The sequence below is a fragment of the Sus scrofa genome, chromosome 5, assembly GCF_000003025.6.
Source record: "Sus scrofa isolate TJ Tabasco breed Duroc chromosome 5, Sscrofa11.1, whole genome shotgun sequence".
NCBI classification, from domain to species: Eukaryota; Metazoa; Chordata; class Mammalia; order Artiodactyla; family Suidae; genus Sus; species Sus scrofa.
In genome coordinates this window covers 65622076-65635019 of record NC_010447.5, presented here as the reverse complement: position 1 = coordinate 65635019, position 12944 = coordinate 65622076, and the positions used below count along the sequence as shown (strand labels likewise).

The 12944-nt window shown below is 51.1% G+C and overlaps 1 protein-coding gene across 3 annotated transcripts in view; it reads left to right on the top strand.

Annotated features, from left to right (window-relative positions):
- The window catches only part of KCNA6 (potassium voltage-gated channel subfamily A member 6), a 33977-nt gene extending 24538 nt beyond the window's left edge, over nucleotides 1-9439 (top strand). The window contains exon 2 of one of the 3 annotated variants that reach the window (XM_021092438.1): nucleotides 9058-9439. The gene's annotated coding sequence lies outside the window, so the exon portion shown is untranslated. Of the gene's footprint in view, nucleotides 1-820; nucleotides 4407-9057 lie in introns of those variants that run through there. The other 2 variants (XM_021092440.1, XM_021092439.1) reach the window with 2 other exon arrangements.

The window sequence follows — 12944 nt, the reverse complement described above, 5'->3', positions numbered from 1 at the left end:
CCGCCCCCGACCCCTCGTGTCATACCACAGCTCTGCGGCTTTTTCTGCTGGAGGAGAGGATTGGGAAGGAGAGGAAGGTGGATGACATTAATGGGTGCCCCTTTCCCAAAACATAGGCAGCAAAGCCATCATTCTCGGGCCCGGAATGGCTGGCTTGGTGGATCTTTACCATTCTTATTGAATGTCATCCCACTGAATGGTTATTAGTGGGTCCAAGAACCCATCACTATTGCCCCCTTAACTGCCCCATCACCCACCAAGCTGAGCCTCTGGCAGCCAAGTTGGTGCTATCGAACCTCCTCTTCCTAACAGTGGGGATTGGAAGCGTCTGGAGGAGCCAATGTGAGCTGCTTTTCTAGAAGCTCTTAGTTGGGACAGAAGGTCCTAGTTCAGCCTGGGGTAGTCTCTCTACGGAAGAGGTGAAAAGCCTCTCAACCATAGCAGCTGGAGGGGGTCTGGCCCGTCATCCAGCCTCCTTTTCTTATTCTATGAATGAAAAAAAGTTGGAGTTCCCATTGTGGCTCAGCAATAATGATCCCGATTTGTATCCATGAGGATGCAGGTTTGATCCCTGGCCTCACTTGGTGGGTTGCTGTGAATTGTGGTGTAGGTCGCAGACAAGGCTTAGATCCCCTGTGGCTGTGGTATAGGCTGGCAGCTACAGCTCCAGTTTGCCCCCTTGCCTGGGAACCTCCATATGCTGTGGGTGGGGCCCTAAAGAGACAATACATACATACATAAAATTGAAGTCTGGCGATAACACTTGATAAACACTTGATAGGCCCAAGGCCTCATGGCTTTGGTGGCTGCTTTATGACAGGGCTGGGTCTGATGTCCGATGTTCACCCACTCGCTCTCGGCTAAGATGCAACGCCTCTACAGCTAGGCTCCTGTGAAACAAGCGTGCAGCGCGGACCCTGATGAAATCACAGTCTCCAGGCACCGCGTGGGGGCGTCGTGGACAGAGCGCGGACTTCGCTATCGGACTGAACCGGTTCAAATCCTCCTCTCACTCACGAGCGTTGAGACCTCAGACACCTTTCTCTCTACAACACAGGGACCATGGTACTGACTTTACAGCACAACCGTGAGGGTTTTCTAATGGAGCTGGGATCTATTTAGCCCATGAGCATTGCTCAGCAAAAGCAAGAAATCTCCTTGAACAAAATGAGCAATAGCTGCTCTGTGCTTGAATGCTGGAGCTGGTTTGGTTCTAGTTTGGGAATTATCGGGTGCCTTTGTGTTCAGAGCTGGGAGCAGAAGACAGGGGCTTCCTTTTGCCTGGTCTCCAGGCCCTGAGGGGGACGGCCCTGTGCAGAGCTCGGCTGTCACCCTGCAGCCCGTCATCATTCCTCTGAGGCCCCGGCAGCACAGACAGAGTGGGGGATGGGGCAGTGTGTAGCAACTAGAAGAAGCAGGTGCCTCTCTTACTCCGCTTCCAGGCTTCGGAAGTCCATTTAGCCTACAATCCAATTAAAGGCCTGCTCTTCGACCCCACCCCAGGCCGGCAGGAAGCCCGCTGGGTAAGGTCACAGGGATGCACAAGTGGATAGAGATTCTTTTGGCCTGAGCACTTCCAAGGTCACTGGCATTGGCCTGGTGGCCCCTGAGACAATGAGCCTTTGAGAGGCTTCTGGAGCTTGGCTACAGGGGACAGTGGCTTGTGCCAGGTCTGCCTCGTGACCTCGTAGAATGAATTTTGCCAGCTGCCTTGAGAGAGCGCTTCTTCTGGTAGGTGTCTTTCATGCCCTGAATCACCACATCTGAGCTCACTTCCCAGCCATTCACCTGTTCCCAGGACAAATCCCTATGGAGCAGCCATCTTTCCAGGGCCCGAGAGGATCCTGCCTTTCTCTGTCTCCCCTCATACCCCCATCTCTTTGAGTCTCACACCTCCTTCAAGGACCACCCGGCACCTGTCCTGCTTCATGAGGCCTCCATATGGGGGGACAGGCCCACTCACTGTGTCCCTAGAGGGGTGACCTTGTATCGCTCTGCAAATTACTGTGCTTCAGATTCAAATCCTTTCCACAGACACAGATATTGCCAGCCCCTCACCTCAAAGAGTTGACAGCCTGGTTGAAAATGTGTCTTAACTTCAACGGGCCTGTCATTTCCTTGAAGGCAGGGGCCTCTTCTCATCTTTTCAGCCCCCAGCAGTGCTCTATCTGGGAGCTGACAGTGATGGCATCGAAGAGTGGCATTTCAAAGTAACCCCCCCGCCCCCCCCAAAAAAACCTGGGAGCTCCTGTTGTGGCCCAGCAAGTTAAGAACCAGACTAGTAGCCATGAGGACGTGGGTTTGATCCCTGGCCTCCCTCAGAGGGTTAAGAATCCGGCGTTGCTGTGAGCTGTGGTGTGGGTCGAAGATGTGGCTTAGATCTGGCATTGCTGTGGCTGTGGTGTAGACAGGTAGCTGCAGCTCCAATTTGACCCCTAGCCTGGGAACTTCCATATGCCGCACATGTGGCCCTAAAAACAAAAACCAACCAACAAACAAAACCCCAAACCCAAAGAACATTTATTATCTCAGAACGTGGAGCCTTGAGGAGGGACGGCTCTGGGGACTGGGCGATCAGGTGGCTCTTGCTCTGTCATTAATTTCAAAACTTAGGGGTGATGACGGAAAGATGTTATCAGAATCTGGGTTCTTGTTCACGGCAGTCAAAGAATGAACTCCGCGAACACACAGGCAGCAAGCAAGCAAAGTCTTTATTACAGGAAAGCAAAGAGCTCTCAGGGCTGCTGGGAGGGGGAGAAGAGCCCCCTTCTTTATTGTCCTATAGGGATTTTTATCTCTTAAAGGTGGGGGGAGGTACCAACGTGGGGTCCAGAAAAATGTGATTTTCTCCCATTGGCCCTGCCCAGTTACCTCCATCAGTCCTGGTCCAATAGGGGTTCTAGGCGTGGAAATGTCCCGTGGAAGTTTTATGGTTTCTTTGTCCTTTTCTTTCCTTAGACTAAGTCACCATTCCTCTCATTCCTTTTCTATCAGTTGAGGAGTGGGCTGGAGAGTTGTATTCCTATAGTAAACAAGGCCTGTGGGGAAGGCACATTTCCTATAATAAAACAAGTCCAGTGGGGGTGTTACTCCCTGGAGCCCTTAAGCCACAAAAGTTAATCAATATCCATATCAAAGACTGTATCCAGCCCATGTTCCTACACTGACTCCCCCGAGTTAATATCTTGCCTCCGGGGTTGAAAGAACAGACATTATTTTTGGGTTCTAGTTTTGGTGACCTGTTCAGCAGGTCAGCAGTTTAGGCTGGGCTTAGCCAAGGTGCAAGATGCCCTCCTGTGCTGGGAAGATGCGGAGTGGAGGTGGAGTGGGGCGGGCATCACCATCCTGCTGACCTCAGACGTGTGGGATTCCCACACCCCATGTCTCCTGGCCATGCTGGCTCCCTTGACCCTCTCCAGGAGCCAGAGAAGCCCTCCCTCAGGCTGCTGGGACAGGTGGGAAGGAAGCGCATCTCTTTCATTCGTGGAAATACCTGCATCAAATATTCAGGGCTGCCAGGAAATCATCAAGGGGAGACACTGGATCAAGTAGAGAGAGGCAGGAGGAAAAGCTTTGCCCACCAGCCTCCATCCCTCCAGGCTTCCGTCAGTGCCCACCTCCCACCTCTGCTCTCTTGAGCACCTGTCGCGTTGATAGGGATTGAGTAGGATGTTACACAGGTAGTCACGGAAGCAGGTAGAGAGGGAAACCTAGGGAATTTGGGGAGACCACTGTAAGTTAATAATTGAATAATCGCTCAAGAAAGCCATCAGGAGTTCCCGCTGTGGAGCAGTGGTTAACGAATCCGACTAGGAACCATGAGGTTTCGGGTTTGGTCCCTGCCCTTGCTCAGTGGGTTAACGATCCGGTGTTGCCGTGGGCTGTGGTGTAGGTTGCAGACGCGGCTCGGATCCCACGTTGATGTGGCTCTGGCGTAGGCTGGTGGCTACAGCTCCTATTCGACCCCTAGCCTGGGAACCTCCAAGTGCCGCAGGAGCGGCCCAAGAAATAGCAAAAAGACAAAAAAAAAAAAAAAAAAAAAAAAAAAAAAAGAAAGCCATCAGAACGAAGCAGGCTTACTGCAAATAAAAGCATGAGATATGCATGAGATATGCCTCAGGTCATTACCCTTCGGACCCAGGGCAGGCGTTTAAGGACTGCCCTTCTGCTGATTTGAATAACCACCTTGACAGTCCTAGTCTGCCCTTATAGGGTCAAAAACTCTCTTACCAGATACGAAGGAGGAGCTTCTACTGGAAGAAAGAGAAAGAGGTGGTCTTTTCACACCCCCACCCCCCTCGGATTATAAAAGTGTAGCCCACCTGATCTCCGGGGGCAGAGCCTCCTCGCTTGCCTGCTTGCCTCTCTCACCAGTGTCTTATCTCAATAAATCTATTTCTTGCTGATCCCTTTGTCTCTCAGTGAATTCCTTCTGCACTAAGGCACTAAAACCTCAACCTCAATAAGTCCAGACAGCGGGTGAGTGATTCTAATGTGAAAACCGTGGGTTTAAGGCCCAGCATGGCTTTTGGCTGGGTTTGAGTCCCAGAATGTGTGTTCAGGTCCCAGTCTGGGTTCTGGGTAGGGTCAGGTCATAAGTGTTGTCAGTTTCAGCATCACAGCATCCGCGAGCGTGTGAGAGGCTGTAGGAATTATTAAGGGCGCTGTCGGTGGAGGCAGAATCCGAGGACAGGAAAAGGACTTCCCTTGACCTCTGACTGTTTTGCAGTCTAAATGAACCGTGATTCAATGATCCAGGTGACTTGGTCACCTCTGGAAAGGGGGAACTTTTTTTTTTAAATCAATTTGCTATTAGCCTGGCTGACTTTGAAGGGTCTCACCTCTCTGTTGTCCTCGGTTTCTGAGAAGGGATGTTGTTACTGAGAGAAATAACCAAATGAGGTGAATTGCACACAGAATGTCAGGTCATAGGTAAGAGCGCATGACTCCTTTTACTAAATGTTCACATATTTAAAAGAAGCATCAACGATGTTTTGGAAACTTGCTAATTCCTTTGTCTCCGATCTGCACGTGGACATAGCTCACATCCAGCTCAGACGGTGTAAAAGACTGTGTCTTTATAGAGTGGAAAATGTCCAGGTGTCCAGTTAATTTCATGGATGGAGTTGACTTCCATTAATGCTTTGCAGAGTGTGTGATGTGGAGGGGCTCACTCAAGTGAGCCCCAAACTTACTTTCTGATCTCGATCGTTGCTGGGAAATTAGAGAAAAATGGTAGTATTGAGGGGATTTCCTCCACTCACTTCAAACAAAGCTCTGTTTGTGTGCTTTTCCTGTGCTTGGCTTCAAATCAGAGCTATTTGTGGGAAGTTCAGCTTTCTATGAGTTATTTTAGCTCAACTGGTAGTGAACCCAAGCCCGGTAAAAGAATTCTGTCTGCAATAGCAGACGAGAATTTAGAATTCCGAGTATAGACTCGAAGGGAATACGGCGCAGTGGCATACTCCTGGTGGTGTCTTGGTTTCCCGGTTCTATCCATCTAGCTGTGTAATTTTGGGGTAATTACATAAACTTGAGGAGCCTCAGGTTCCTCATTTGTGAAACAGAAAATTAGGTCTGTCTCAAAAGACGAGTGGGCTTATTCAGGAAATAATGTATTTAACTTGACGTGGTAAGTGATGAGTAAAATGTAGGTATTATTTTAGCAAGGCTAGAACTTAGGTGTTGGTGGTTCTATAATTAATTGTGTCCAGTTAGCTTTCTTTTGGTTACAAGAGACTAAAAATCTGGCTAAAATCCCACTTAATCAAAAAAGGAACTCTACTAAACCTTCGTCTAAAATTGGCCTTCAAGGAGTTCCCATCCTGGTGCAGTGGTTAGCGAATCCGACTAGGAACCATGAGGTTGCAGGTTCGATCCATGGCCTTGCTCAGTGGGTTAATGATCCGGCATTGCCGGGAGCTGTGGTGTAGGTTGCAGACACGACTCGGATCCCGCGTTGCTGTGGCTCTGACGTAGGCCGGTGGCTACAGCTTGGTCGGACCCCTAGCCTGGGAACCTCCATATGCCGCAGGTGCGGCCCTAGAAAAGGCAAAAAGACAAAAAATAAATAAATAAAAAAATAAAATTGGGCTTCAAGAAGTTCCTGTTGTGGCACAGCAGAAACAAATCCAGCTGGTATTCATGAGGATGTGAGTTCAATTCCTGGCCTTGCTCAGTGAGTGGGGATCTGGTGTTGCCATAAGCGGTGGTGTAGGTCACAGACATGGCTTGGATCCAGTGCTGCGGGGGCTGTGGCGCAGGCTACCAGCTGTAGCTCCAATTTGACCCCTAACCTGGGAACTTTCATATGCTGCAAGTGTGGCCCTAAAAAGAAAAAAAAAAAGATAGTAATAATAAAAAAATAAAAATAAAATTGGGCTTCAGGGATTTCCCTGGTGGCTTGGTGAGTTAAGGATCCAGTGTTGTCACTGCAGTGGCTCTGGTGGCTGCTGTGGTGTGGGTTCCATCCCTGGAGGGGAAACTTTCTTGTGCTGCAGGTGCAGCCAATAAATAAATGTTTAAAATTGGGCTTCGACTGACAGAGATACCACAGAGGAGGCCAAAGCTTGGAAGATTTAGGGGTTGAATGACGCCTTAGCAGGGCCACCAAAGTTAGCAAATAAAAGCATAGAAAGCCCAGATAATTTAATAAATAGCTCCAACTCTTGAATTTTTTAATTTATTGGAAAAAGCTGAATATGAGACATTTAGGCTGTCCTAAGAAGGCCAATGCAGGAATCGAGACAAAATCATTAAATACAGGACATATCCTATATATACAGGATGCCTGGTAACCCTCCTCTTTATTTTTTATTTTATTTTATTTTTTCGTCTTTTTGCCTTTTCTAGGGCCACTCCCATGGCATATGGAGGTTCCCAGGCTAGGGGTCTAATCAGAGCAGTAGCCACCAGCCTACACCACAGCCACAGCAACGCAGGATCTGAGCCGCTTCTGCAAACTAGACCACAGCTCACGGCAACGCCAGATCCTTAACCCACTGAGCAAGGCCAGGGATGGAACCTGTGACCTCATTCCTAGTTGGATTCGTTAACTACTGTGCCACCAAGGGAACTCCAACCCTCCTCTTTAGATTTAGGTTATTTCTACCCCTGAAATTCTACCCTTACCTATAAATGGTGTTTTCAGCTAGTGCTATTAGACTCAATTTCATTCTCATATCAATTAAATTAACCACTGCCTGTGCTGGAAAATTCAAGCTAAGTCTAAGGTCCATAATATATTACTTGAAAATAATAAAATCCTTTTTTAAAATCGGCCTTCAGGTATAGCATGATCCAGGAAGTAAATTTTTTCATCTCTCTCTATTTTTTTTTTTTTTTTGTCTTTTTGCCATTTCTAGGGCAGCTTCTGTGGCATATGGAGGTTGCCACCTAGGGGTCGAATCAGGACTGAAGCCACCGGCCTACTCCAGAGCCACAGCAACGCGGGATCCGAGCCTCGTCTGCTACCTACACCACAGCTCACAGCAACGCCGGATCCTTAACCCACTGAGCAAGGCCAGGGATCGAACCTGAAACCTCATGGTTCCTAGTCAGATTCGTTAACCACTGAGCCACGACGGGAGCTCCTATAGTTCCCTATATTATACAGTAGGTCCTTGTTGTTTATCTATTTTTTTTATTTTTTGGCCCCGCCCACAGCTTGTGGAAGTTCCCTGGCCAGGGATCAAACCCACACCACAGCAGTGACTGAAGCTGCTGCAGTGACAACACCAGATCTTTAACCTGGTGCACCACAAGGGAGTTCCTCTATTTTATGTATAGTAGTGTGTATCTGTTAATCCCAAACTCCTATTTTATCCCTCCCCCCTTTCCCCTTCGATAACCATAAATTTGTTTTCTATGTCCGTGAGTCTGTTTCTGTTTTATAAATAAGTTCATTTGTATCGTATTTTAGATTCCACATATATGTGATATCATATATTTGTCTTTGACTTCACTTAATATAATAATTTCTAGGCTGTTGCTGCAAATGGCATTAATCATTCATTTTTTATGGCTAAGTCGTATTTCTCTGTGTATATGTACCACACATTCTTTGTCCACTCCTCTGCTGATGGACATTTAGGTTGCTTCCATGTCTTGGCTGTTGCATATAGTGCTGCAGTGAACACTGGGGACCCTGTATCTTTTTGACTTCGATTAACTTCTCCTCTTTTGACTGAGTGGCAGAGGGGTAGGTGTTTGGCTTTGTTAGATGGAGCAGGAGACCTGAAAAAGTGTGAAAACTGCAGCCCTGGTCCCTTCTTGAAGGACCTTGCAGGTAGGTTATGGGGACATGCCACCACATCTGTGTGGATGAGCAGGGGCTTGGCTTTCCTAGCCCAGGGCACCGTAGAGGCAGACCTTGAACTTTGGGCTCCAAATCTCACATACTTTCCAATAAAAACAATGATGCTTACTGCCACGTGGAACAGGCCATGAAGGCTGAAGGAAATCAGGGAAGAGAAAAATCAGTCATGTTGATGTGGCCAGAGAGGTTTACAGGGGCCCTGGAGCTGGACCTAGAGGAGTCGGGGGACTGTGGAAGGTGGGGGAGAGGCAGGAGCTTCTGGTGGGCGGATGAACTCTGTCACGGAGGGAGGGTACGCCCGATACACCGAGGGTTGAGATGGACTCTGGGGCCCAGGCAGACGGGGGAGGCACCAGAGAGAAGGGGACCCCGCTGGTCAGTTGTATGAAGCTTCACTTTGCTGGGCCTGGAGATTGAGCTTGGACTTGATTCTTGGGGGACAAAGGGGCCATTAAAGGTAACCATATCTAAAGGACCAGGGATATAAAAGCAGCTTCTGCAGGAGCCACTTCAGGGCCTGAGCAGCTGCTGATGGGTTGCGGGGACCCTCATGGGGCCTGTAAGGAGAGAGGGTCTGGGTTGGGGAAACCAGGGAGCCCAGGAATGGGGCCAGATGGGGGCCACTATGCAAAGGAGCCAAAGAAGGAGGCCCGGTCCTTCCCAGGCGTCTCGGGCCCCCTCCTGAGGCAGCCCAGCCTCTCATCGCTAACCCACCTTTTCTTCTGATTCATCCGTGGCAGGGGAGAAGGGAAGAGGCTGGAGCCGAGGTCCAAGCCTGGAGACCTACACTCGCCTTTCTGATAGTGGCTGGACAAGGAGAGCCTGGACCCTTGACTTCCACAGATGAGACCCGCTCCTTGGGCCAACCGGCCTGCCCCCTCTCCAGTGGTCTCCCACGTGCCAGGACCAGGCTGGAAAAAGCTGGGACAGGACCCACTGGCCTTCAAAGATGGGGTCCAGGATGTTGGGGTGAGGCTGGGGGCAGAGAGGCGGAAGCTGATGGTGCGGATAAAAGATACCAGGGGTCAAAGGATGCAGGCCAGTGCATGGCCATCCTGCAGGCCCATCCAGGAAAAGGATGGCTGTGGAGTGCAAACAAATAAATTCATGAGGAGTCTTGGAGGCGCTGTGTTTCGCTGTGTGGAACCACCATGAAGTTAAGCAGGCATGGCAATTAGTTGTAACAAAGGCAGGCAGGTATCGAAGGTGCCAGGGCACCCAGCCCGCTTCCCGGGTGCCAGCCACAGTTCATCAGATAAGGTACTTGATTACCCACTGTGATGACCCCACCCTGGAAAGGGATGTGTTTTCAGGAGGTAAGATGTGTTGCCTGTGGTCCAGGAATGGTCTGCCTCTTATAGACCTGCCTGCAGCAGATGTCAAGGGCAAGAGACTGGCTTCCCCACGGCCCGGGGGGTGCCATCTGCAGGGTCTCTCAGGACAGCAGGGGCTTCTTTCTAGTGTGTGATTCCCTCCACGCCTGGCCTGTCCCTGGGGAAGAGAGAGCAGACTCTACTTCTGGGAAATCCCTCCTCTTCACCCACCTCCCTCCCTCCAGAATCCTCCCAGGGTGCTCTGGGGGAGGGGACCTTCCCACTAGTGGCCACTCAGCCGAGTATCTTTTCCTCTTGGTGAAAAAATGCTGATTTCTTCTTTTTAGAGCCGCACCCACAGCACATGGAGGTTTGCAGGCTAGGGGCTGAATTGGAGCTGCAGCTGCCGGCCGATGCCACAGCCACAGCAACTCGAGATCCAAGCCGCTTCTGTGACCTACACAGCAGCTCACAGCAATGCTGGAACCTTAACCCACCGAGGGAGGCCAGGGATCGAACCCGTGTCCTCATGGACACTGCGTCGGGTTCTTAACCTGCTGAGCCACAATGGATGAGCCACAGATTTTCTGGCCTCGAATTTACTTTCCTAATTAGGTGTTGCTGGGGTTACCTTTGGCTTCAATGCCTGGGCCCTCCCGGATATGTCCTCAGAGCCGGGCAGGACTTTGTCACCAAACCGCAGAAGCCTTAGTAGCAGGGCCCATGTTCTCAACACCTGCCCACTTGATGTCTTGCAGAGCACAGGACATGGACTTGCTGCCCACAAAGTGTCTGGTGAATAAGTGAGTGAGGATGTGAATGAATGAAGTGCTGGCTCTGGTTAAAATATATGTTAACACACAAATCATCTGACACTCACGTGTTGTTCCCTACAAGTGGGGGTGGTTGTCAGGCATCCCTGCATCACACACAAACACACACGCGCACACACACACACACACACACACACACACACACACACCCCCCAGGGAGTGAAGACTCCCAGCTTGTGTGGAGGAAAGAGAAGCCCGGGGGCCTGGACCACCCTCGGCAGCTGTGTCAAGGCCAGGCGACCCCCTCCCCAGGGCGGGCCTCACCTGGAGACCCCGCCCCCAGATACCACGTGACTCTGCCTCTAACCCGCCTTCTTTCCTCCAAGAAGCCAAGGGAGGTGTCCGCTGCTGTCACCCCTGCTGTCTGTCTTCCTCACGCAGTCCAGTCCGTTTCCTCCTGGGAAGGCTGGGGACATGGCCAGTCTTGGCTCCAGCTGGGACACAGCAGGCGAGGTGTTGTCACATCCCAGGCGGCCCAACCAGAGCGGGACGCAGGAGACCAGAAGAGCCTGAGGCAGAGACAGTGGGAAGGAAAAGCAGGGTGTGTGGACCGTTCCCGTAGGGAGGCTGGAAGCGGTCTGGGAAAAGAAGACACATCAATGGGAGGCTGAGGACACCTCGATCCCGGCTCCTAGGGGGGCCACAGGGGCCTCGTCTGGAGTGCACAGGTGGGGGACAGGAGGCCTGATGTCGCAGGCTGCCCTCTGACTGTCTTGCTCTCTGCCGTCGTCTGCCTTTGGAATGCACCCTTCCGGGGTGACACTTGCTTTGTTTTGAGATGAGGCAGCTGAAAGATGATTTACCAGGCAGCTCGTGGGCACCTCAGGCTGCTGTCAGGACCACACTGCTCTCTAAGCTCGGTTGCCCTGACCAAGGCCAGGGAGCCCTAGGGGAGGTCTTTGGGTCACCTTTCAGCTCACGAGCTGTGGGCTGAGAGTCTGGAGACCTGGAGGCTAGCCCGGGTCCTGCCACTAAACTCCCTGGGTGACACGCATTGAGAAATCCAGTCCCCACCTCACCTGAGAAATCCAGAATTGGACCAATGTCTCGTCCCACTTATAATTCTGAGATTTTAAACTCTATCACATAACCAAGGGCAAACTGATTTCCAGGTACATGATGGAAAGTGAGAGAGCCCTCTCCTCTTACCTAGGGAGATCTGTGTGGGTTGAATTCTCATTGAGCATCTCTACCTGCCGGCAGGCAGTTATCATAACTAGTAACTCGGGCTGTCATTGGTCTGGTGTCCACATAAGGATGGTTCTTTGATGGATCACCAGTGATATAGGTGCTCTGATGGTAGGAGTGAATACATAGCAGAGCCTGGCTGTCAGCAGCATGTGTGTGGGTTACCTGCTCTCACTGTTGTGACTATTATGAGATGGGTCCCGTAGACACAGCTTCCTGCTAAGAAGGAGTGGAACTGCTGCATCTTTTCTCAGGGCTCCAAGCACAAGCCAGCAGCCTGACTGACTCCTTGGCCCGGAGTCCTTGGCTCTGTGTCCTTTGCCTCAGCTCAACCTCAGAATCCGTCACCGGCGGACCAGGTGAGAATGAGATGTGTTAGACGGTCGCCGTGCTCTTCGTGGAAGTGTGTGGTGACTGTCAAGCGTCCTCCTGGTACAGGAGGTTATGAGCAAGCCTGTGCTTCTTCCTGGGTGTGCCATAGACTCTGGGCTCTTTTGCACGTTGGAGCCTTTCAGAGCATCTCAAGTTTGGAGATCAGCTACTTGACCTGCACCACTCCTTCCTCCAACACGTGGAGGAAAACAATCCCCAGAGAAGCGAAGATGGTTTGTCCACGGCAAGGCAGGGAGTGGTGGGAAGGGATGTCTGACCAGGAGGTTAGTGCTCTGGGGCACTCAGCCTTGTTGCTGATCCTGAAGCCAGCAGCTAGAGATCACCAGTGCTTGTCTCTGCAGCCATAGGCTCCTGTGCTGGAGGTGTTAAAAAAACAAAAACAAAACAGAACAAATGGACTTTCTCCAAATACTGTGCTTATTGTTTGTGATGACGTGAGAATCTGGGCCAGGCTCGTCAGCCCAGGGATGGATCCCCCACATGCCATTGCAGACTGCACCACTAGAGGGAGCCACTACCTCTCCTATTTCTTCAAGAGACGGGATGGGAAACCCTGGGGCTGCCTGGATGTCTACTGGATGGAAGAGCTCCTCCTCAGCTCTCAGTCCACTGGGTCCCCGCATGTCCAGCCACATGTGCTGAGTCCATTCAGGGCTGCGGGTCTGCATCCCTCCCCTGCGGACGTCCAGCAAATCGAGGGACAACCCACCCCCTTGTCGGTACAGGACCACCAGGAGATGCCACTCAGAGACTCAGGGAAGACGTGGGGCTGGACGGGGGTGAGGTGAGGTGGGGGGTGTCCAGGCTGCAAAGCCTCTCCGATCTTTGGCCTGGGAAGTCTAGAGAGCAACTTGAGGGGTGCCTACCTGTGAGAGTCCCCAGCCTCCTGCAAGAAGCAAC